Here is a 24294-nt window from a genome sequence, read left to right as displayed (position 1 = left end):
AAAATGAGTGAACACATGTTGGGAAATATCAGTGCTGCTTTAAAGTCCTTGTTGGTTGCAATGGTCTCTGCAATTCTTCCTGAAATACAGTTATATATTTGTAAAGTAATATAGCATAATATGCAGTACTGCTTTTGGTGTACTATTTTCCTGGGTTCTGATGTTTTCCACTTGGCCTCTCTCAACAAGAATAAGAAAGTCACTATGGAGGTTCTATTAGTATATCTATCCCAATTTTACAGTACAGACCCCAGGAAATGATGACAAAATGAGTTTGAGGACTGGTGTGTTGCATTAAGAATTTAAACCACTATAGATCACCGAATCTTTATAACATTTCACTCTGGTGGACCACTGTAATGTTTTGGGTCTCATTAAATTTATGTCAGTTTATAACCAGTATCCAGTAGTCTCAGAAATATCTAATTATTTCCTTTTGCCCAATACATAGTTACACTGGGAAAGTCTGTATATGGCTTTTGTAAGACTAGCAGAAAGATTAGCATGAATTCTGGCAGAGTTCCAAGGTTATTCCTCAAGGCGATTTGACTTCCTTTTCAGCTAGTTCAAATCTAGAAATGATTGATTATTATGTGCTTTTTTATGACTATGGTTTCTGTAGTAAAAAGATCAGCTATGAATTTACAAGGCTATCCACATAGTTCATTTTTAGGACTACTATAATCATCTATTTAAGGTCATAAGATTTTTCCATGTCAGTTTATTCCAATTTCCTTTGACTCAGCAATCCATTATGGAAAGCATACTCATAACTCTGTTTGGTCACTGCTACCCCAGGACCGAATCACTTACTTTACATTTAGGTTCCTCAATACAGTTACAATAACTTCTGGTTTAGTACCTCACTAACAAGGAAAAGTTGTTATCAAAGACTTCAAAAATTTTTAGGCAATATTTTTCCTCACAATTAAGATGAAATTTATGTCTTCCAGCTCCTCCCAGGTTGGAAGGGTAGGTATCAAATAATAAAACATACTAACATTCCAATTTCCATGAGCCTTTATATCCCTTGCTCACTTTTAAATCTGGGAAAATTCTGCATTTCTAATTCACTCACTGTGGAGTCTCTTTTTAATCATGTTGCAATGGACTAACTAAATAGAACTCTTCCTAAGACCCTGAGCTGCAATCTTGAATGACGAATCTTAGCTTGGTGAGAATAGAGCAACAAATTTGATATTATCCAACTTCATGTTTGTTCTACCATTTCCTGTACTCTTACTATATATACTGAATATTTTCTCCTGAATATATAATGGAAAATTATTTAGTTCCTTGGAATAGAGTATATCAACTCATTGCTCATAATTTTATCTTCTTTTAAGATTCATTTAGGACTTGAGTTTAGTTATAGATATAGAAGATCAGAGGGTTTTGACACTTCTTTGTAAGAAGAGCCAGGAAGACGGAAAAACGTAAATTACAAGAAAACTAGTCCAGGAGAAGAGGCAAAACTTTGACCCCCTCCAAACCTCCAGCCTGTGCAGAGACTCTCCACTTCACGTTAAATGGAGAAACCAGAAGGGCCCTTGGGCCGCCAGTCACCTGTGCCCAGATGGCTTAGGAAGACATGGACAAGGTGAGCTAAGCAGTACATGGTACTTCCATAGACAACCCTGGGCCAGATCAGCATAGCCCCCTGGACAGACCGACCCCCACCTGAGGAAAAAAGAGAAACTGAGTAATAAGCAATAAGAACAATAAAGACACGTGGAAAAGAGGGTGGGGTGACCTGAGCACCAAAGTGAGGGGGATGGGAATCCTTCCCGGAACTGTAAATAAACAAGCCGGGCCTAGCCAGAGAGGCTCTGGCAGAAGCAGGGCACGGACCCCGCAACCAGGAGCGGGAAAGCTTGTGAGAGTGGCAGAGGGAGAAAAACTCCACAGGAGGTGGGGAAGACCCACCTGCCACATAATCTGTAAATAAACATGCAGGCCTGAGAAAGGCAGTGCAGTGTCACCTCCCCCAGTGTGCTTGAAAAGGGGAAAGCTTGTAGCAGCAGCTTGCACACAGGAGAACTCTGAGTAAACAAAGCCTGCGGGGCCAGGTGAGTGTTAAGCTTACCCCAGATATCTGCATAAATAACAATGGCAGCAACAGCAGGCTGACAGCAGCAGGCAGGAAAGATACAGTCACATATAGCCATTCACAGACCTGTCTCCAGACTCTTTTTTTTCTCTCTCCCTACCTTTGATGAGAAAACAACTGAACTACACCTGCATGCTGAAAAACTTACTGAACTGTATTGCATTTGAACTTGGGACACTTGGTGGGCTTTTTTTTTTCATTTTGTGCAGTTTAGTACTACTTTATGTCTCCCCTGTGATTAGACAACTACAGAACAACATCTGAGGCACCATCTCTAAGATTGGAGGCTGAGGGATGAACACCAAAATTATTAAGACTGAAATTTCATTGCATTTGAACTTGGAGGTTTTTATATTTTATTTTGCTTAATTTTATTTTTTTTCTTTCATTTACATATCTTTATTTTTATTCTTATCTTTACTCTTTTTATTTTTCATTTTCAATACTCTCTCTGTCTCTCTGATGCCATTTCAGCTTACGGTTGATTAGTACACTGTCTCTCCCTGTTTATATCTTTGAAACTTTTTTTGTTTGTTTCTTTGTTTTGTTTTTTTCTGCTTGATTATTTGTTTTCCCCTTTTCCTTTAAATTCTTTGCTTCCATCCTCTCTCACCCTTCCATTCTAAATACCACTAGTACTATTATTAAAAGTCAGAAAATACTTAATTGCACCCAGTAAAGGGACAATAACAATATCAAGGGCAAGGATGGGAAGACAGAAAAAAACAGAGAAACCAGTTTTCCTACAGGAAAAAATTAGTACAGGAAGAAGAGGGAAATGAAGAAAACAGATACTCAGATCCAGACTCCAACAAAATGAATATAAACTATGCCAAAGAACCCAAAGAAGCCCACAAGGATAATTAAAAAGAAAACATACACCAGGTACTAAGTGAGAATTTTATAGAGATGATACTGGATATGGTCAACCAAAATATACAGGAGACACTCAAGGAATTCCAAGACAACAAAAATAAAGAATTTGAAAAAGCAAAAGAAGAAATAAAGGAAACCATAGAAGCACTCTACACACCAAAGTGAAACATAGAACATGATTAATAAACAGATAAATGAACTCAGGACAAAAATAGACAACAATAAACAAGAAACGATCCAGGACATGGAAAACCTCAGAAAAAAGAATGAAACAGAATTGGAAAACAAAACAGAAGGCCAATCCAGCAGAATAATACAAACAGAAGACAGACTCTCAGAACATGAAAATGAAATGGTAATTAAAAGAAAAACCAAAGAACTATTAATTAAACAATTCAAGACCTGTGAAAAGAAAATGCAAGAACTCACCAACTCCATCAAAAACCAAACTTGAGAATCATGGGCATCGAGGAAGGAGAAGAGGTGCAAGCAAAGGGAATGCGTAATATATTCAATGAAATAATAATAGAAAATTTCCCAAATCTAGAGAAAGATATTCCCATACAGATGCAAGAGGCCTCCAGGACACCAAACAGACCAGATCAAAATAGAACTACCCCACAACATATCATCATTAAAACAAGTACAGAAACTAGGGAATGAATATTGAAGGCTGTAAGAGAGATAAAAAAAACAACATACAAAGGTAAACCCATCAAAATCACAGCATACTTCTCAACAGAAACATTAAAGTCAAGAAGAGCATGGGGTGAGATCTTCAGGGCACTAAATGAAAATAACTTCAACCCTAGTATACTCTACCCATCAAAACTATCATTCAAAGTAGATGGAGCAATAAAAGTCTTCCATGATAAGCAGAAACTAAAACAGTATGTGACAGCAAAGCCACTACTACAGAAGATTCTTCAAGGGATTCTGCACACAGAAAGTGAAACCCAACATAACCATGAAAGGACAGGCAGCACCAAACTACAGGAAAAGAAAAAGCAAGAAAGTAGAGAGTAATTTCAACTTAGGTACACACAATCAAACCTTCAAACAACTAAGACAACTAAATGACAGGAATCACCACATACCTATCAGTACTAACACTTAGTGTTAACGGACTTAATTCACCCATCAAAAGGCACCGCTTGATGAAAAAAGGAAGATCCAACAATTTGTTGCTTACAGGAGACCCATCTCACTGACAGAAATAAGCACAGGCTTAGGATGAAAGGCTGGAAGAAGATATACCAAGCCAATAGGCCCCCAAAACAGGCAGGAGTAGCAATACTTATCTCTGACAAAGTAGACGTCAAACCTACATTGATCAAATGAGATAAAGAAGGATATTCCATACTAATAAAAGAGGAAATAGACCAAAAGGAAAAAACAATTATCAAGCCATATGCATCCAATGTCAATGCACCCAATTTCATCAAACATACCCTGAAAGACCCAAAATCATATATTAACTCCAACACAGTGGTTGTGGGAGACTTTTACACCCCATTATCATTCATAGATAGGTCATCCAAACAAAAAATCAATAAAGAAATTCAAGATGTAAAATATACAATAGATCATATGGGCCTACTTGTTGTCTACTGAACATTTCATCCAACTTCTACACAATATACATTCTTCTCAGCAGCCCATGGAACCTTTTCCAAAATAGATCATATCTTAGGGCACAAAGCAAGCCTCAGTAATTATAAGAAAATAGAAATTATACCATGCGTTCTATCTGATCCCATGGCAATAAAACTGGAACTCAACAACAAAAGTAAAGACAAAAAACTTGCAAATAACAGGAAACTAAATAACTCATTACTTAATGAACAAGGGGTCATTGATGAAATAAAAGAGGAAATTAAAAAGTTCCTGGAAGTCAATGAAAATGAAGACAACCTATCAGATACTATGGAGCACAGCAAATGCATTCCTGAGAGGAAAGTTTATACCCATGAGTGCATATATTAAAAAGACTGAAATCCCAAATCAATGGCCTAATGATACATCTCAAACTACTAGAAAAACAAGAACAAGCAAATCCCAAAACAAATAAAAGGAGAGAAATAATAAAAATAAGAGCTGAAATCAGTGAAATAGAAACCAAAAAAAACATACAAAGAATGAGTGAAACAAGAAGTTGGTTCTCTGAAAAAAAAAAACAAGATCAACAGACCCCTGGCAAACCTGACTAAAATGAGGAGAGAAAAAACCCAAATTAGTACAATCAGGAATGCAAATGGAGAGATAACAACAAACACCATGGAAGTCCAGAAAATATTCAGAGACTACCTTGAGAACCTATATTCAAATAAATTTCAAAATCTTAAAGAAATGGACAGATTTCTAGAAACATGTGATCATCTAAAACTGAACCAAGAGGAAATTAATCACTGAATAGATCTATAACACAAAATGAAATTGAAGCAGCAATCAAGAGTCTCCCCAAAAAGAAAAGTCCAGGACCTGATGGATTCTCTGCTGAATTCTATCAGACCTTTAAAGAAGAACTAATACCAACCCTCCTTAAAGTGTTCCATGAAATAGAAAGGGAAGGAAAACTGCCTAACAAATTTTATGAAACCAGTATTACACTTATCCCAAAACCAGGCAAAGACAACTCCGAAAAGGAGTACTATAGGCCAATCTCCTTAATGAACACTGATGCAAAAATCCTCAACAAAATAAAGGCAAACCGAATTCAACAACACATCAAAAAGATCAGTCACCACAACCAAGTAGGCTTCATCCCAGGAATGCAGGGGTGATTCAACATATGAAAAATCCATAAATGTAATAAACCACATTAACAGAAGCAAAGCAAAAACCACTTGATCATCTCAATAGATGCAGAAAAAGCCTTTGATAAGATCCAATACCATTTCATGATAAAAGCTCTAAGAAAACTAGGAATAGAAGGAAAGTATCTCAACATTAAAAAAGCTAAAATGACAAACCTACAGCCAGCATTATACTTAACAGAGAAAAAGTGAAACCATTCCCTCTAAAATCAGGAACTAGACAAGGATGCTCACTACCTCCACTCCTAGTCAACATAGTACTGGAATTCCTAGCCAGAGCGATTAGACAAGAAGAAGGAATAAAAGGAATACACATAGGTAAAGAACCTCAAAATATTCCTATTTACAGATGACATGATCCTATAACTTAAAGACCCAAAAAACTCTACTCAGAAGTTTCTAGACATCATCAATAGCTACAGCAATGTAGCAGGATATACAATTAACATAGAAAAATCATTATCATTTCTATACACTAATAATGAACAAACTGAAAAAGAATCTATGAAAACAATTCCATTTACAATAGCCTCAAAAAAATCTAATACCTAGGTGTAAACCTAACAAAAGATGTGAAAGACCTCTACAAGGAAAACTATACAGTTCTGAAGAAAGAGATTGAGGAAGACTATAGAAAGTGGAGAGATCTCCCATGCTCATGGATTGGTAGAATCAACATAGTAAAAATGTTGATACTCCCCAAAGTAATCTACATGTTTAATGCAATTCCCATCAAAATTCCAATGACATTCATTAAAGAGATTGAAAAATCTACCATTAAATTCATATGGAAACACAAGAGGCCACAAATAGCCAAGGCAATACTCAGTCAAAAGAACAATGCAGGAGGTATCACAATACCTGACTTCAAACTATATTACAAAGCAATAACAATAAAAACAGCATGGTACTGGCACAAAAACAGACATAAAGACTAGTGGAACAGAATAGAGGATCCAGATATGAAGCCACACAACTATGAGCAACTTATCTTTGACAAAGGAGCTAAAAATATACGATGGAGAAATAGCAGCCTCTTCAACAAAAACTGCTGGGAAAACTGGTTAGCAGTCTGCAAAAAACTGAAACTAGATCCATGTATATCACCCTATACCAAGATCAACTCAAAATGGATCAAGGATCTTAATATCAGACCCCAAACTCTTAAGTTGATACAAGAAAGAGTAGGAAATACTCTGGAGTTAGTAGGTATAGGTAAGAACTTTCTCAATGAAACCCCAGCAGCACAGCAACTAAGAGATAGCATAGATAAATGGGACCTCATAAAACTAAAAAGCTTCTCTTCATCAAAAGAAATGGTCTCTAAACTGAAGAGAACATCCACAGAATGGGAGAAAATATTTACCAGCTCCACATCAGACAAAGGACTGATAACCAGAATATATAGGGAACTTAAAAACCTAAATTCTCCTAAAACTAATGAATCCATAAAGAAATGGTCAAGTGAACTAAACAGAACTTTCTCAAAAGAAGAAATTCAAATGGCCAGAAAACACATGAAAAAATGCTCATCATCTCTACCAATAAAGAAAATTCAAATTAAAACGACACCAAGATTCCACCTCACCCCTGTTAGAATAGCCATCATTAGCAACACCACCACCACCAGCTGTTGGTGAGGATGTGGGGAAAAAGGAACCCTCTTACATTGTTGGTGGGAATGTAAACTAGTACAAACACTCTGGAAAAAAATTTGGAGGCTTCTTAAAAAGCTAAACATTGATCTACCATTTGATCAAGCAATACCATTCTTGGGGATATAACCAAAAGACTGTGACACAGGTTGCTCCAGAGGCACCTGCAAACCCATGTTTATTGCAACACTATTCACAATAGCCAAGTTATGGAAACAGCCAAGATGCTCCACTACTGACGAATGGATCAAGAAAATGTGGTATCTATACACAATGGAATTTTATGCAGCCATGAAGAACAAAATGTTATCATTTGCTGGTAAATGGATGGAATTGGAGAACATCATTGTGAGTGAAGTTAGCCTGGCCCAAAAGACCAAAAATCGTATGTTTTCCCTCATATGCGGACATTTGATCAAGCGCAAACACAACAAGGGGATTGGACTTTGAGCACATGATAAAAGCGAACGCACACAAGGGTGGTGTGAGGGTAGGTAAGACATGTATAAAATTAGCTAGCATTTGTTGCCCTCAATGCAGAGAAACTAAAGCAGATACCTTAAAAGCAACTGAGGTCAATAGGGGAAGGGGACCAGTAACTAGAGAAAAGGTTAGATCAAAAAGAATTAACCTAGAAGGTAACACACATGCACAGGAAATCAATGTGAGACTACTCCCTGTATAGCTATCCTTATCTCAACTAGCAAAAACCCTTATTCCTTCCCATTATTGCTTATACTCTCTCTTCAACAAAATTAGAGATAAAGGCAAAATAGTTTCTGCAGGGTATCAAGGGGGTGGGGAAGAGAGGGAAGGGACAGAGTGGGTGGTAAGGGAGGGGGTGGGGGAGTGGGGAGAATTGACCCAAGCATTGTATGCACATATGAATAATAAAATAATAAAAATTAAAAAAAAGAAAAGCCAGTATTGCCTTTCAGGTCAACTCTCTCTGGGGAGACCATGTTATTTATTCTCAGATAATGAAGGGCTAATGTTTCAGACAAGCAAGGAGGATGCAACTCATGTAGGGGAACACAATTCTGCTGATGGACAGGGTTTTATCATTGGCAAAGATTCATGTATCTTTTCAGTTATATCATCTCACTTCCTTCATTCATGCAATGACCTTTGTGTCCCTCCATTACCATCAGGCCCAAAAAAGTTCAGCATTTCTTAGTCATTCACTGTGGACTCTTTTTGGTCTTGTGGCAGACAACTAACTATACACTAATGATTCCTCTGCTCCTGATCTCATTATATTAATTTCTTTGTATATAACTTGAAAACACTTGGAAAACCATTTCTATGTTTTTGTGTGATTTATGTGTTCCTTAGATTCAGAAGCTAAATTGGATATTTTTATGAAAATAATCAGTGAAAGAAGGGACTAAAAGAGATCACATTGAGAAGTTAAAAGACACGTAAATGGGGTCTAAAATGATGGCTTTATTCAACATTAAGCTTTGAGTTCTCTGTAGTATTCATTGCACTACAAAGCTTGTTTATGATTTGAGCAAGGTAGACTCACATGTCATATTTCATGATAGTAATTTATTGGCAAGTGGGGGCCCTAAAGAGTTAGGCACAATCTCTCCACTTAAGTATCTATTTTCTATCATCCAAAGTCAAGATAAGGGTTAAGTTTATGAAGTTTTAGCTGCCCATTCTCACAGTAGCTGGGGCATGAGTGTTAGTCCTGGAGGAGTATTGAAGTGGATTCAACAGTGTCTGTAACTTGCCATTCTCACCAGCAGTACCAGATCCCCTAGGCTTCTATAGTTGATCATTGCAATACCATTCTAGCCTCCTTCTGTCAATATCATTCATATAATTTCATATATTGTAGCTGTTGGAGCCAGCAATGGGACCTTGCCTGCATGAGTTGGTACCTGGCCTTGTGAAGCAGTTGGAGTTGAATTTTATAATGCACATGTAATCTGTTGGCATTAGTATGTAAATGCTGATGTTCTTTTTCAGGAGATGAAAACACTGCACATGTAAATTTATCTGCAATATCATTTTCTTTCACTAGAGGGCTGGGCAAGTTAGAATGAGCCCTAATATGAGTAACATAAGGGATAAGTGTGGGTTTGTATTAGATGTTGTAATGTGGATAATAATGTTTTCATAACTTTATAAGTAGTAGAAATAAGGGCAGTTCCAACAGCAGGAAACAATCCTACTACATAAGCTGAATCTGAGATTCAGATTTTTTGTAATAAATAAATCAGAATTGCTAATTCTACCTGTTGTGCAGAATAATAATTAGTTTTAATAGTTTCATGTGAATCAGGTCCATGTATGTCTCCTTTACCATATAATAAACTGAAGCATGAGATATAGGATTTAATTGTACTATAGTATTAAAAACAAATGGAGTTTGTTTTTAAAAAATCCCACAATCTACCTGTTGGACAATGATTACCTATATATCCATAATAATTGCTTATACTATTACTTAAATTATCATTAAGGAGTAATAGATTTTCAAACTATTTGATAGTGAAAGGTAAAATAATGAGTTGTGGATCAAATCCTAAAATCTGTAGGCATCTTGTTCTTCCCTGAATAATTAATACATTCAGAAGTAAATTGCCTGGCATTTCTTATGAAGTCTTGGCAAAAGGTATTGCAGATGCTTTACAAGGTATGGATCCTAGGTCTTGGCTTCAAAGCATTATGCATAGTCTATTAGGAGCCAGCTTTACTTTTATTGTTTGTCCTGTCATTTTTTGTATAGGATACTAAAGTCTCCAATGACAGTTAAATTCTTACAAAACTTCTGAAGCCATGGTCACATTGGGATTGCTATGATTAAAAAATAAAAAAGGGGGAAATGTTGGAGCCAGCAATGGGACCTTGCCTACATGAGTTGGTATCTGGCCTTGCAAGAAAGCCAGATGTCCATAAAAACAATATTCAAGGTTCCCAGATGGCTTCGTGTCCTTCAGATGTAAATAAGAATGTTATGCTGACCGTGTGCTTCTCTTGCTTCTCTGTTCCTGTTTTAAAGGAGACATAACAAAGAGTTAATTTCAACTGTGCTTCCCTGTACTAATGTAAACTTGACAAGTAATACTTGGCATGCTTTTTCTGACCAAATGCTCTCTGTGTAAAAGGAGTTTGTAAAAAGCAATGTATACTTCATTAAAGTGGCTATTGATCAGGACTCAATAGTCCCCTTATCTCTTTGGGCTTTGGTCACCCAGGTTGCGCTGGTAAATGGCATTACATGTAGCTACAGTTATCATTTCTTTTTTTTTTACTTTTTATTTTATTCATATGTGTATACATTGTTTGGGTCATTTCTCCCCCCTTCCTCCTCCCCTACACCCTCCGCTCCCTCCCTTACCCCCCTTTTTTACCTCACTACCAGGCAGAAACTATTCTGCCCTTATCTCTAATTTTGTTGAAGAGAGAGCATAAGCAGTAATAGGAAGGACCAAAGATTTTTGCTAGTTGAGATAAGAATAGCTATACAAGGAGTTGATATGCATTGATTCCGTGTACATGTGTGTTACCTTCTAAGTTAATTCGTCTTGAACTAACCTTTTCTCTAGTTCCTGGTCACCTTCTCCTATTGGCCTCAGTTGCTTTAAAGTATCTGCTTTAGTTTCTCTGCATTGAGGACAACAAATGCTATCTAGTTTTTTGGGTGTCTCACCTATCCTCATACCTTCCTTGTATGTTCTCACATTATCATGTGATCAAAGTCCAATTCCATTGTTGTGTTTGCCCTTGACCTAATGTCTGCATTTAAGGGAGAATAAATAATTTTTGGTCTTTTGGGCCAGGTTAACCTCACTCAGAATGATGTTCTCCAATTCCATCCATTTACTTGCGAATGATAATATTTCATTGTTTTTCATGGCTACGTAAAATTCCATTGTGTATAAATACCACATTTTCTTAATCCATTCGTCAGCAGTGGAGCATCTTAGCTGTTTCCATAACTTGGCTATTGTGAATAGTGCTGCAATAAACATGGGTGTGCAGGTGCCTCTGGAGTAACTGTAAGTTACATTCTTTTGGGTATATCCCTAAGAGTGGTATTGCTCAATCATATGGTAGATCAATGTTTAGATTTTTAAGAAGCCTCCAAATTTTTTTCCAGAGTGGTTGTACTAGTTTACATTCCCACCAGCAGTGTAAGAGGGTTCCTTTTTCCCCACATCCTTGCCAACACCTATTGTTAGTGGTGTTGCTAATAATGGCTATTCTAACAGTGGTGAGGTGGAATCTCAATGTGGTTTTAATTTGCATTTCCTTTTACAGTTATCATTTCTAAATTTCAAATCTAGCAGGACCACACTCTGTATTACATGCCCATTCATGAACTTGCATGTTTCTGTCTCACCAGCCTCATGTCTTACAATTTACCATCAGACTTGTGATCATACTAGTGTCTAAGCTCAGTAAGGTGTTAATAAATAATTTTTAAATAAATAGATGCATTGCAATCCACTCCCAGGTTGAATTTGATTAGGTTTTCTGTATAGATATTTTTTCAACATCTGCTCTTTGTTTTATATTACTGTCCTATAAATGTTGTGTCCTAACCACTTGCCTATTCATCCTACTGTCCCTATTTCATACTATTGTGCTATTTTTTATATCTTTAGATTCAGGAATTCTTTTCTGAATCTTCTTTCCAGATTTTTGTTGTGTGTCCCTTCAACATATTTTCATAGCACCCTATCAATTTTGCCACTTATAACCCATCATCAGCAATTTTCTATTCCCTTCTTAAATAACAGTCAAATCTATGGAGGAAGACTCATGGTGTCTTTTCCTTTATTTCTGAAGTCTGCCAAGTTATCAATCTGCCTTGGAATAATCCTGCATATTTATTAATTAGTGCCTGAGAAATTGAATGAAAATATATAATCTTCAAATTTTTTTGTGTGTGTACACAGAGCTACATATTGTTTAAAAGGACTGTCAGTAAGGAAATGTGAGTACAAGGTAGAGAAAAATAGGTATGAACGTAAGACATTCAAAGGATAACTAAACCTTGCTGAAATATATAAAGGGTAAACATTTTTATTTCCTGAGGAACTCAATTTGAAGTTCTTTCTCATTCTTGCAATTAAACTAGAGTAAAAACAAGTTGTGATTTCCCTTAGACATCCAGTTAGAAATTTCCTCAGAATCTGAACCAGATAAAGTAGAAAACATTTGATGATCTCTAGTACTTTTTTAGTACTATGTATTTCATTGAATTTATTCATGTATATTTATACTTTTTCATTTAAATGACATTTATTAAATACCAGATTTTGTGCAATTTTTAGAAACATTTGTTATGTGTCAGGAAAATATTTTATGTAATGTGGCTGTCTTTTGGTTAAAGGGCTTCCTGTCTGACATTCAAGTGTTCTTTATTTGACCTATGACTCTTTCTACCAGATTGTCACCAATCAATGCCATGAACAATAAAAGTCACTGTGAAGTCTAGAAGAAAATTTATGAACATGTAAGTAACTCTCTGCTCAGAGATCAGATGACCTTTGTTTTTATAGAACTGAAATGTTTAGTCACCATAATATTACAAGAAATATATTATGATCAATTTTTTATCTGAAACCAACTAATTTTCAATTAGTTGGATTTTACATAGTGAACTACTATACAGATAACAAACTACTATATCCAGTGTACCCTGTACAGATTTTTGTATTAAAATCTAATTTAGTATAATTCTCAGACCTTTTTTTTTTTGATCATTGCCTTGCTGTGAAAGTACTAGCCATGTGCTGAGTGTCACATTACAAACAGTACCAGTACAGTGGTCTTTGATGGAACCTGTAAACCTTGCTCCAGATGAACCAGAGCTGCTCCTTTGCCCTGAGGTCTGTCTACTGCAAGCAGTAGAGTGTGAAAACACTTTGGGCCAACACTGACTCACCCCATGCCTGAAGCCACTACCCTGAGTACTTCAGTTAAGAGTGCTAGCAGCATGCAAAAGCCCCTCTGTCCCACCTCAGCTGCTATGGCACACCTGGAGCTACACCAATCTCTCAACCACTGTTGAAATCCAGACTTTTGCTCCCCATAGAACCCCCCAGATCAGTACTGGTTAGCAAATATATCAATACTTCTGCACCCTATGAAATTGCTACTACACTACAGAAACTACCAGCTTCTCCATGTCAAGCCATTGCCGTATGCCTGGAGCTATCATTCTACCCCAACTGCTCCCCAAGACCATAGCCTTAGCTCAGCAGGAGGGGAAACATGGGCTTCCCTGTTCCAAGAGGGAATTGCAGAGTAAACTGGTCATGGCAGCCACAGACAGAAATCTGAGGGACAGAGACTGGAGGAAATCACCTGCTGCCACAATAGATCCCAGCTGGTATATAGCCTCCTCCTTGGCAAAGAAAAACATTGCATTCTTACTTTAAAAAATACTTTCTGATCCATTTTGAGTTAATCTTGGTATAGGGTGATACACATGGATCTAGTTTCAGTTTTTTGCAGACTGCTAACCAGTTTTCCCAGCAGTTTTTGTTGAAGAGGCTGCTATTTCTCCATCGTATATTTTTAGCTCCTTTGTCAAAGACAAGTTGGTTACAGTTTTGTGGCTTCATATGAACAAACTCTAAAGTTGATACAGGAAAGAGTAGCAAATACTCTGGAATTAGTAGGTATAGGTAAGAACTTACTCAATGAAACCCCAGCAGCACAGCAACTAAGAGATAGCATAGATAAATGGGACCTCATAAAACTAAAAAGCTTCTGTTCATCAAAAGAAATGGTCTCTAAACTGAAGAGAACACCCACAGAGTGGGAGAAAATATTTACTGGCTATACATCAGACAAAGGACTGATAACCAGAATATATAGGGAACTTAAAAAACTAAATTCTCCCAAAACTAATGAACCAATAAAGAAATGGGCACATGAACTAAACAGAACTATCTCAAAAGAAGAAATTCAAATGGCCAGAAAACACATGAAAAAATGCTCACCATCTCTAGCAATAAAGGAAATGCAAATTAAAACCACCCTAAGATTCCACCTCACCCCTGTTAGAATAGCCATCATCAGCAACACCACCAACAACAGGTGTTGGCGAGGATGCGGGGATAAAGGAACCCTTTACACTGTTGGTGGGAATGTAAACTAGTACAAACACTCTGGAAAAAAATTTTGAGGCTACTTAAAGAGCTAGACATTGATCTACCATTTGATCCAGCAATACCACTCTTGGGGATATACCCAAAAGACTGTGACACAGGTTACTCCAGAGGCACCTGCCCACCCATGTTTATTGCGGCACTATTCACAATAACCAAGTTATGGAAACAGCCAAGATGCCCCACCACTTATGAATGGATTAAGAAAATGTGGTATCTATACACAATGGAATTTTATGCAGCCATGAAGAAGAACGAAACGTTATCATTCGCTGGTAAATGGATGGAATTGGAGAACATCATTCTGAGTGATGTTAGCCTGGCCCAAAAGACCAAAAATCGTATGTTCTCCCTCATATGTGGACATTACATCAAGGGCAAACACAACAATGGGATTGGACTTTGAGCACATGATAAAAGCAAGAGCACACAAGGGAGGGGTGAGGATAGGTAAGACACCTAAAAAACTAGCTAACATTTGTTGCCCTTAACGCAGAGAAACTAAAGCAGATACCTTAAAAGCAACTGAGGTCAATAGGAAAAGGGGACCAGGAACTAGAGAAAAGGTTAGATCAAAAAGAATTAACCTAGAAGGTAACACACATGCACAGGAAATCAATGTGAGTCAATGCCCTGTATAGCTATCCTTATCTCAACCAGCAAAAACCCTTGTTTCTTCCTATTATTGCATATACTCTCTCTACAACAAAATTAGAAATAAGGGCAAAATAGTTTCTGCTGGGTATTGAGGGGGTGGGGGGGAGAGGGAGGGGGCAGAGTCGGTGGTAAGGGAGGGGGTGGGGGCAGGGGGGAGAAATGACCCAAGACTTGTATGCACATATGAATAATAAAATTTAAAATATATATATTTTCTGTTCATTTTAATTTTTTCCTTGACTGCATTGTTTTTCTCAGCAATATTTTGTCCTCAAACACTATTATTTTATATCTTCACCTATATATTTACCTAAGTTTTCTGATTTGATTTTTTTTCCTTCCCTCAACATACCTTTTCTGACCTCTTAATTTTAATATCAAGAACTTTAATAATTTTAGATTCCTAGTTCATCCTGCAAGACCTTTAGTTGCTTTTTTTCTATAACCATATTTGGGTGCAGTTAATGTTTCAATTATTTCTTACTACATTTAAATATCTGGTTTGATTTTGTTCTTGTTCTCTGTTTTCTTTCCTCAATGTGGTGGTGAAAGCGATGTCCAAACCAACAAATCCACATACCACCTGTATATAAACAGAAGTAATATGAAAAAATCAAGTCAATATGATATCTCTAAGTGTTCATAATGCCTCAATAACCAAATCCAATGATAGTTAAGTGGCCAAAAACTAGACAAATAGTCCTAAATGTAAATGATTTCAACTTTCCAAAATAAAGATAGAGACTGGTTGATTGAATTAAAAAACAAGATCCAAAAATTTGTTATCTGTGTGACTCATATCATTGACTAATACATACACAATCTGAAAGTAAAAGGATGGAAAATAATAAGCCAAGCAAGTGGAAAACAAAAGCAAGAAGGAATCACTATACTCATATCTGACAAAGTACACTTCTAGCCAAAATTAATTAGAGGAGATAAAGATATTCAATATATATTAAAATGATATGATGATTATATATTTGTAGGCAGCAAGCTAAGGTGCACCTGACTTCACAAAAGAAATGCTATTGGACATAAATGACAGACAGTTTAAGATACAGTAACAGAGGTTAATGAAGACCCCACTCTTAATAATAGATAATCTAGATGAAAAATCATCAAGGACATTTCAGACTTATACTGCACAAAAAAAATATACTTAACCAACATGTATAGAAAAATTCAATCAAATAGATTAAGAATGCACATCTTCTGAGCCCATTTTAGGATATAATGCAAAACTTAATTCAAGAAAATTAAGACTGGAGGTGTGGCTCAAGTGGCAGAGTGCCTGCTTTGTAACTGCAAAGCCCTGAATTCAAACCCCAGACCAAGCAAAAAAAAAAAAACCTAGATAATTGAAATAGCAGTAAAATCATCATAGTATTAGCTGAAAATCAGACATGTAGACTGATAGAATAGAATAAAGAACTCAGGAAGAAACCCACACAGCCACAGCCATTTGATTCTCAACAAAGCTGCCCAAAGCATACATAAGAGAAAAGGCAGCCTCTTTAACAAATGGTACTGGGAAAACCAGACAGCTATATGTAGAGGACTAAATCTAGGACTGTGGAGTGGCTCAAATGATAGAGTGCCTGTCTAGCAGCACCTGATTTCAATCTTCTGTAGTACAGAAAGAAAGAAAATATACAGAATGAGAAGATTGAATTTGGTATCCTATCTCTCATTCTGCACAAAAGTCAATTCAAAATGGATTAAAGACTTCAATGCAATACCAAAAATTTTGAACTACTATATGGAGAACATTTATGATGTAGGTACATGCAAAGACTTTTCTGAACAATTCTGCAATACAGCAAGAAAAAAAGGAAAAGTGTGATTGCATCATATAAAAAGCTTTTGTACAACAAAGGATATAATTATTACAATAAAGAGACAGTGTATAGAACTGTAAAATATATTTGCCAGCTATTCATGTGATAATAAATTGATATCCAGAAAATATAAACAGTGTAAAAAATTAAACACCAAAAGAACAAATAACTCAATTAATGAATAAGCAAATGATTTGAAAACACAGTTCTCAAAGTGCAAATGACTCACAAACTCTTAGTTAAGAAGGAAATTCAAATGAAAATGACATTGAGATTCATTCTCACTCCAGTCAGAGTGGCTGTCATCAAGAAAACAAACAGCTTGAATGTGGTTGATGTATTCACTGTGTAGGAACAAATATAGTAACCTTAAACTGGCAGAGGCCACTATGGGACAGGGAATAGGAGGTAACGAAGATGAACAAATTTGGGTTGTAATACACATTACACCCAATACAAGGAATCTCCCTGAAGAACTATCCTTATCTCAAACCAGCAAAAACACCACATTTTTCTTATTATCTTTTATGTTTTTCCTCAACAAAATTGGAGAACAAGAGGGCAAAACAGGTTCTGCCAGGAGATGGGGGTAGGGGGAGAAGGTAAATAATGTATACACATGTAAGTAAATGTAAAAAAAGATTTTTAAAAAAAGAAAACAAACAGCTACAAATGCAGGAAACTTTGAGGAGGGGAAAGAACACATAGATATTATTGGTAAAAATATAGATTAGTGTAGCCACTTTGGAAATTAGAATAGCGGTTCTTCTGAAAAATGAAATGGAACATAAAATTCTGCCTTACCATTCTTCTGCATATATCCATGATAGCTGTATGCCCACGCTTTTGGAAGCCATATTCACAATATCCAAGCAATGTAATAAACCTAGATGTCCACAAACTGTAGTACATATAAGATATGTGGAGACCTGGTGGAGTAACTCAAGTGACAAAGCATCTACCTAACTAGTGTGAAGCCCTGAGTTCAAACCACAGTAATGCAAAAAAAAAAAAAAACTTATAAAATATGGCACATTATTCAACCTTAAAATATAATGAAATTATTACTTTTGCAAAATATTGATGGGATTCAGATCACCATATTAAGCAAAATAAGCCAGAGTATGAAATATTATATATTTTCTCTCATGTGTGGGATCTATAGCTAAAAAAAGGCATGGATATAAAAGGGAGACAATTTTGGGGTGGTGAACAAGTAGGAATGCAAGAGGAGATGGTGATAGGGCAGTGAATTTAATCAATGTACAATGCATGTATGAGACTATGACAATGAAAAACATTTGTATAATTATTAATGATGAATAAAATAAACTTTTACAAACCTAGTAATGGGATCCTGAGGTAGTATGGGGCAAGGGGAGGATTCAATCTATAAGGAAGTGAATGAGAAATTATAATAATATAAACTAACATTACTTTGACCTTAACTAGGTGATTACTGTAACCCTAGAAGTGAGCAGTATTCATCAATTGTTACAAGTTAAAGCAAAGGAGATTGAATGTGTCATAGCACAGGCGCATGAGGATAACCTTTCCAGGGTTGTGTTTCATCCCTTTTATGACACCCATTTCTTTTTTTTCTTGTATTTATATGTACATACAATGTTTGGATCATTTCTCCCCCTTCCCCAATCCCCTTCCTTACCCCCGCCCCCTCCCTTTCCCCTCCTACCCCCTCGCTACCAGGCAGAAATTATTTTGCTCTTATCACTAATTTTGTTGAAGAGAGAGTATAAGCAATAATAGGAAGGACCCAGGGTATTTGCTAGTTGAGATTAGGATAGCTATACAGGGAGTTGACTTGCATTGCTTTCCTGTGCATGTGTGTTGATTTATGAATGATATTGTTTTAGTCTGGTAATTTAAGTATACCATGGTGAGATCTTCCAAAGTGTCTATTCCTCAGCTGAATTCATGTTGGGATGAGGAACATTTATTTATCTACTGAAAGAACTTTCCTACTAAACATTTTCTTAATGACAGTTTTCATGTGATCATTTCTCAAGTTATAAATTAAGGGATTTAACATGGGAGTTATCATTGTGTAGAATACAGCAACTGCTTTATCAATGAATAAAGTAACAGCAAGTCTCAGGTACACAAATATGCAGGGCACAAAGAATATGATGACCACTGTGATGTGGGAGATACAGGTAGAGCGAGCTTTGCGTCTTCCCTCCAAGCTGTGAGTCTTCAGGGAACACAGAATGACTACATAGGAGACTAGCAGGAAGAGGAAGTTTAACACACAGATGAACCCACTGTTAACAACAACAAAGAGTCCTAGAGTGTGAGTATCAGTGAAGGCCAGATTTAACAGAGGGTTCAGATCACACATAAAGTGATCGATGACATTAGGACCACAGAGGGGTAGTGGTAAGATGAACAGAATCTGCATAGCTCCATGAAGAAAACTTCCCACCCATGACACTCCTACTAGCAGGCTACACACTTGAGATTTCTTAATGTTTGTATAGTGCAAGGGCTTGCAGATGGCCACATAGCGGTCATAAGCCATCACAGTAAGCAAGATGACGTCAGCACCACCGAAGAAATGTTCCCCAAAGATTTGCGTCATACATCCATTGAAGAGAATGGTCTTCTTTTCATGGAGTGAATCTATGATCAGTTTAGGGGTGTTGACAGAGGAATAGCAGACATCAATAAAGGAGAGATAGGCCAGAAAATAGTACATAGGGGACCCCAACAATGGGCTGCCAGTGATTGCAATAAGATGAGCATATTTCCTGTCATAGAGACAATGTAGATGACCAAAAACATCACAAAAATGACTTTCTGCATTTTTGGATTCTCTGTGAGCCCAAGGAGAATGAACTCTGTCACGTTGTTTCTATTCTCCATCTACTTCAGGAGTAGTCAACTCTATCAACTGAAAAAATACGAAATTTCAATACAAAGGTGAATTATTTAACTTCTGTAATCTAATAAACAAGACATTTCTAGATTATTTGGATTGTGTTTCTTAGGTTGTTTTTCATGATTAAGAAGTTTTCTGTGTTCTTGAAGTTTTCCCAAATTTCTTCTTGTTTAGATATTTTGCACACTCTTATGACAATATGATGAGAAGATGGCAAGAAATTTGAGTAAGAGAATATGTTGAACACTAACATAGTAAACTAACATAGCAAACACTAATATAGCAAACAATGTTTATTGTTATTGGTGAAATAATTAAGCTCCAATAAACATTGTAACCTAGGACAATAACCTCAGGTATTAGATTATTTATAATAGTGAATGTATAGAATAGCAGTGACATAATGATGGAAATGTAATTAAAGGACACAAGAAATACAAGAAAATAATTTACAGCACTTAATAATAAATGTAACAATGTTGTAATGAGCAATAATTTAACAAATTTTTGTGTATGTAATTGTACCAAATGCTTTGCATGCATGGTTCTTAGCATTTTAAATATTCCATACTTGTATTATTTCATACACTTTACAGATAAGAAAAGGATTTAAGGGACTAACATTTATACTTATAATAACATTAAAAAATAAAAATAAAGTTATTGCACATCTATTGTTTTCTCAGTGTTTTACAGATTGTTACTGACTTAATTGTTCAATTAACATAATAGATGGCTTATGTTATTACAGTCGGCACATATATTTATCACTTTTCTACCTATTTTCATGATTATTTTTCTAGTAATATCAGCACAAAAAAATTATGATTCTTGGGATAGAAAAGCAGAAAACAAATGGCAGAGACAATGCTAGGCCTTTGATTACTGTTACTCCAATTATTATCAATTTTGTTCTAAAATTTTTAGCAAATATTTTCTATCAAATTATTAGCCTCATCAATATACCCTATATTATCATGTCATAAAATATAGAACAAGAAATATAATTTATCACATAAAATTCATTTATTTGATACTACTTCAGAATCAACTTCAGTTGTAGGAATTTTATCAGCAGAAGCTAGGAAAAAGAACAATATCACAGGCTATGTCTTTCCTTCACAATATCACTATAAACTGTGCTGCTTCTAGTTTCTACAGAAAGCTTTTGAAAAAGCTGCAACAGTGGTTAATGATGTATGTTTAAAAATCAGAGATCCGATTAAAATTCTCTTAATATTTTCTGATACTTCGTATATCTGCCTTTTCAACTATATATAAAATGAAAATAAGAAAAACATCTTATGGATTCTTATGCTAATTTATTTTTTTATGAACACATCCATTATTGGAATGGGAACACATAATGGGCCTTCATTATTTTTATAAGTGTATACACTCATGAGATAAGGAGAATTAACCATTGATGATAATACAGAGAAACATTTAACCTTGCAACAACCTTAAGAAGAATCCTCTTCAACATTACTTTGTTTTTTTTTTTTCATTTTTCTTTTATTAATCATATGTGCATACAAGGCTTGGTTCCTTTCTCCCCCCTGCCCCCACCCCCTCCCTTACCACCCACTCCGCCCCCTCCCTCTCCCCCCCAATACCCAGCAGAAACTATTTTGCCCTTATTTCTAATTTTGTTGTAGAGAGAGTATATGCAATAATAGGAAGGAACAAGGGTTTTTGCTGGTTGAGATAAGAATAGCTACAGGGCATTGACTCACATTGATTTCCTGTGCGTGGGTGTTACCTTCTAGGTTAATTCTTTTTGATCTAACCTTTTCTCTAGTACCATTTCCCCTTTTCCTATTGGCCTCAGTTGCTTTAAGGTATCTGCTTTAGTTGCTCTGCGTTAAGGGCAACAAATGCTAGCTAGTTTTTTAGGTGTCTTACCTATCCTCACCCTTCCCTTGTGTGCTCTCGCTTTTATCATGTGCTCATAGTCCAATCCCCTTGTTGTGTTTGCCCTTGATGTAATGTCCACATATGAGGGAGAACATACGATTTTTGGTTATTTGAGCCAGGCTAACCTCACTCAGAATGATGGTCTCCAATTCCATCCATTTACCAGCAAATGATAATATTTTGTTCTTCTTCATGGCTGCATAAAATTCCATTATGTATAGATACCACATTTTCTTAATCCATTCGTCAGTGCAAGGGCATCTTGGCTGCTTGTATAACTTGGCTATTGTGAATAGTGCTGCAATAAACATGGATGTGCAGGTGCCTCTGGAGTAACAGTCTTTTGGGTATATCCCCAAGAGTGGTATTGCTGGATCAAATGGTAGATCGATGACCAGCTTTTTAAGTAGCCTCCAAATTTTTTTCCAGAGTGGTTGTACTAGTCTACATTCCCACCAACAGTGTAAGAGGGTTCCTTTATCCCCGCATACTTGCCAACACCTATTGTTGGTGGTGTTGCTGATGATGGCTCTTCTAACAGGGGTGAGGTGAAATCTTAGTGTGGTTTTAATTTGCATTTCCTTTATTGCTAGAGATGGTGAGCATTTTTTCATGTGTTTTCTGGCCATTTGAATTTCTTCTTTTGAGAAAGTTCTGTTTAGATCATGTGCCCATTTCTTTATTGGTTCATTAGTTTTGGGAGAATTTAGTTTTTAAAGTTCCCTGTATATTCTGGTTATCAGTCCTTTGTCTGATGTATAGTTGGCAAATATTTTCTCCCACTCTGTGGGTGTTCTCTTCAGTTTAGAGACCATTTCTTTTGATGAACAGAAGCTTTTTAGTTTTATGAGGTCCCATTTAACTATGCTATCTCTTAGTTGCTGTGCTGCTGGGGTTTCATTGAGAAAGTGCTTACCTATACCTACTAACTCCAGAGTATTTCCTACTCTTTCTTGTATCAACTTAAGAGTTTGGGGTCTGATATTAAGATCTTTGATCCATTCTGAGTTAATCTTGGTATAGGGTGATATCCATGGATCTAGTTTCAGTTTTTTGCAGACTGCTAGCCAGTTTTCCCAGCAGTTTTTGTTGAAGAGGCTGCTATTTCTCCATCGTATATTTTTAGCTCTTTTGTCAAAGATAAATTGCTTATAGTTGTGTGGCTTCATATCTGGATCCTCTATTCTGTTCCACTGGTCTTTATGTCTGTTTTTGTGCCAGTACCATGCTGTTTTTATTGTTATTGCTTTGTAATATAGTTTGAAGTCAGGTATTGTGATACCTCCTGCATTGTTCTTTTGACTGAGTATTGCCTTGGCTATTTGTGGCCTCTTGTGTTTCCATATAAATTTAACAGATTTTTCAATCTCTTTAATGAATGTCATTGGAATGTTGATGGGAATTGCATTAAACATGTAGATTACTTTGGGGAGTATCGACATTTTTACTATGTTGATTCTACCAATCCATGAGCATGGGAGATCTCTCCACTTTCTATAGTCTTCCTCAATCTCTTTCTTCAGAAGTGTATAGTTTTCCTTGCAGAGGCCTTTCACATCTTTTGTTAGGTTTACACCTAGGTATTTGATTTTGTTTGAGGCTATTGTAAATGGAATTGTTTTCATACATTCTTTTTCCGTTTGCTCATTGTTAGTGTATAGAAATGCTAATGATTTTTCTATGTTGATTTTATATCCTGCTACCTTGCTAAAGCTATTGATGATGTCTAGAAGCTTCTGAGTAGAGTTTTTTGGGTCTTTAAGGTATAGGATCATGTCGTCTGCAAATAGGGATATTTTGACAGTTTCTTTACCTATTTGTATTCCTTTTATTCCTTCTTCTTGCCTAATTGCTCTGGTTAGGAATTCCAGTACTATGTTGAATAGGAGTGGAGATAGTGGGCATCCTTGTCTGGTTCCTGATTTTAGAGGGAATGGTTTTAATTTTTCTCCGTTAAGTATAATGCTGTCTGTAGGTTTGTCATAGATAGCTTTTATAATGTTGAGGAACTTTCCTTCTATTCCTAGTTTTCTTAGAGCTTTTATCATGAAATGATGTTGGATCTTATCAAAGGCTTTTTCTGCATCTATTGAGATGATCAAGTGGTTTTTGTCTTTGCTTCTGTTAATGTGGTTTATTGCGTTTATTGATTTTCGTATGTTGAACCACCCCTGCATCCCTGGGATGAAGCCTACTTGGTCATGGTGAATAATCATTTTGATGTGTTGCTGAATTCGATTTGCCATTATTTTGTTGAGGATTTTTGCATCAATGTTCATTAAGGAGATTGGCCTATGGTTCTCCTTTTTGGAGGTGTCTTTGCCTGGTTTTGGGATAAGTGTAATAGTGGCTTCATAAAATGTGTTTGGCAGTTTTCCTTCCCT

At 36.2% G+C, this 24294-nt stretch overlaps 1 pseudogene; it reads right to left on the bottom strand.

Moving 5' to 3' along the window:
- Positions 1-19048: 19048 nt before the first annotated feature.
- LOC109680765 (olfactory receptor 4C46-like) lies at positions 19049-19977 on the bottom strand (annotated as a pseudogene).
- Positions 19978-24294: the final 4317 nt, after the last annotated feature.

The sequence above is a fragment of the Castor canadensis genome, chromosome 1, assembly GCF_047511655.1.
Source record: "Castor canadensis chromosome 1, mCasCan1.hap1v2, whole genome shotgun sequence".
NCBI classification, from domain to species: domain Eukaryota; kingdom Metazoa; phylum Chordata; class Mammalia; order Rodentia; family Castoridae; genus Castor; species Castor canadensis.
The sequence above is the reverse complement of the archived record's forward strand: the minus strand, read 5'-3'. Positions and strand labels throughout refer to the sequence as shown.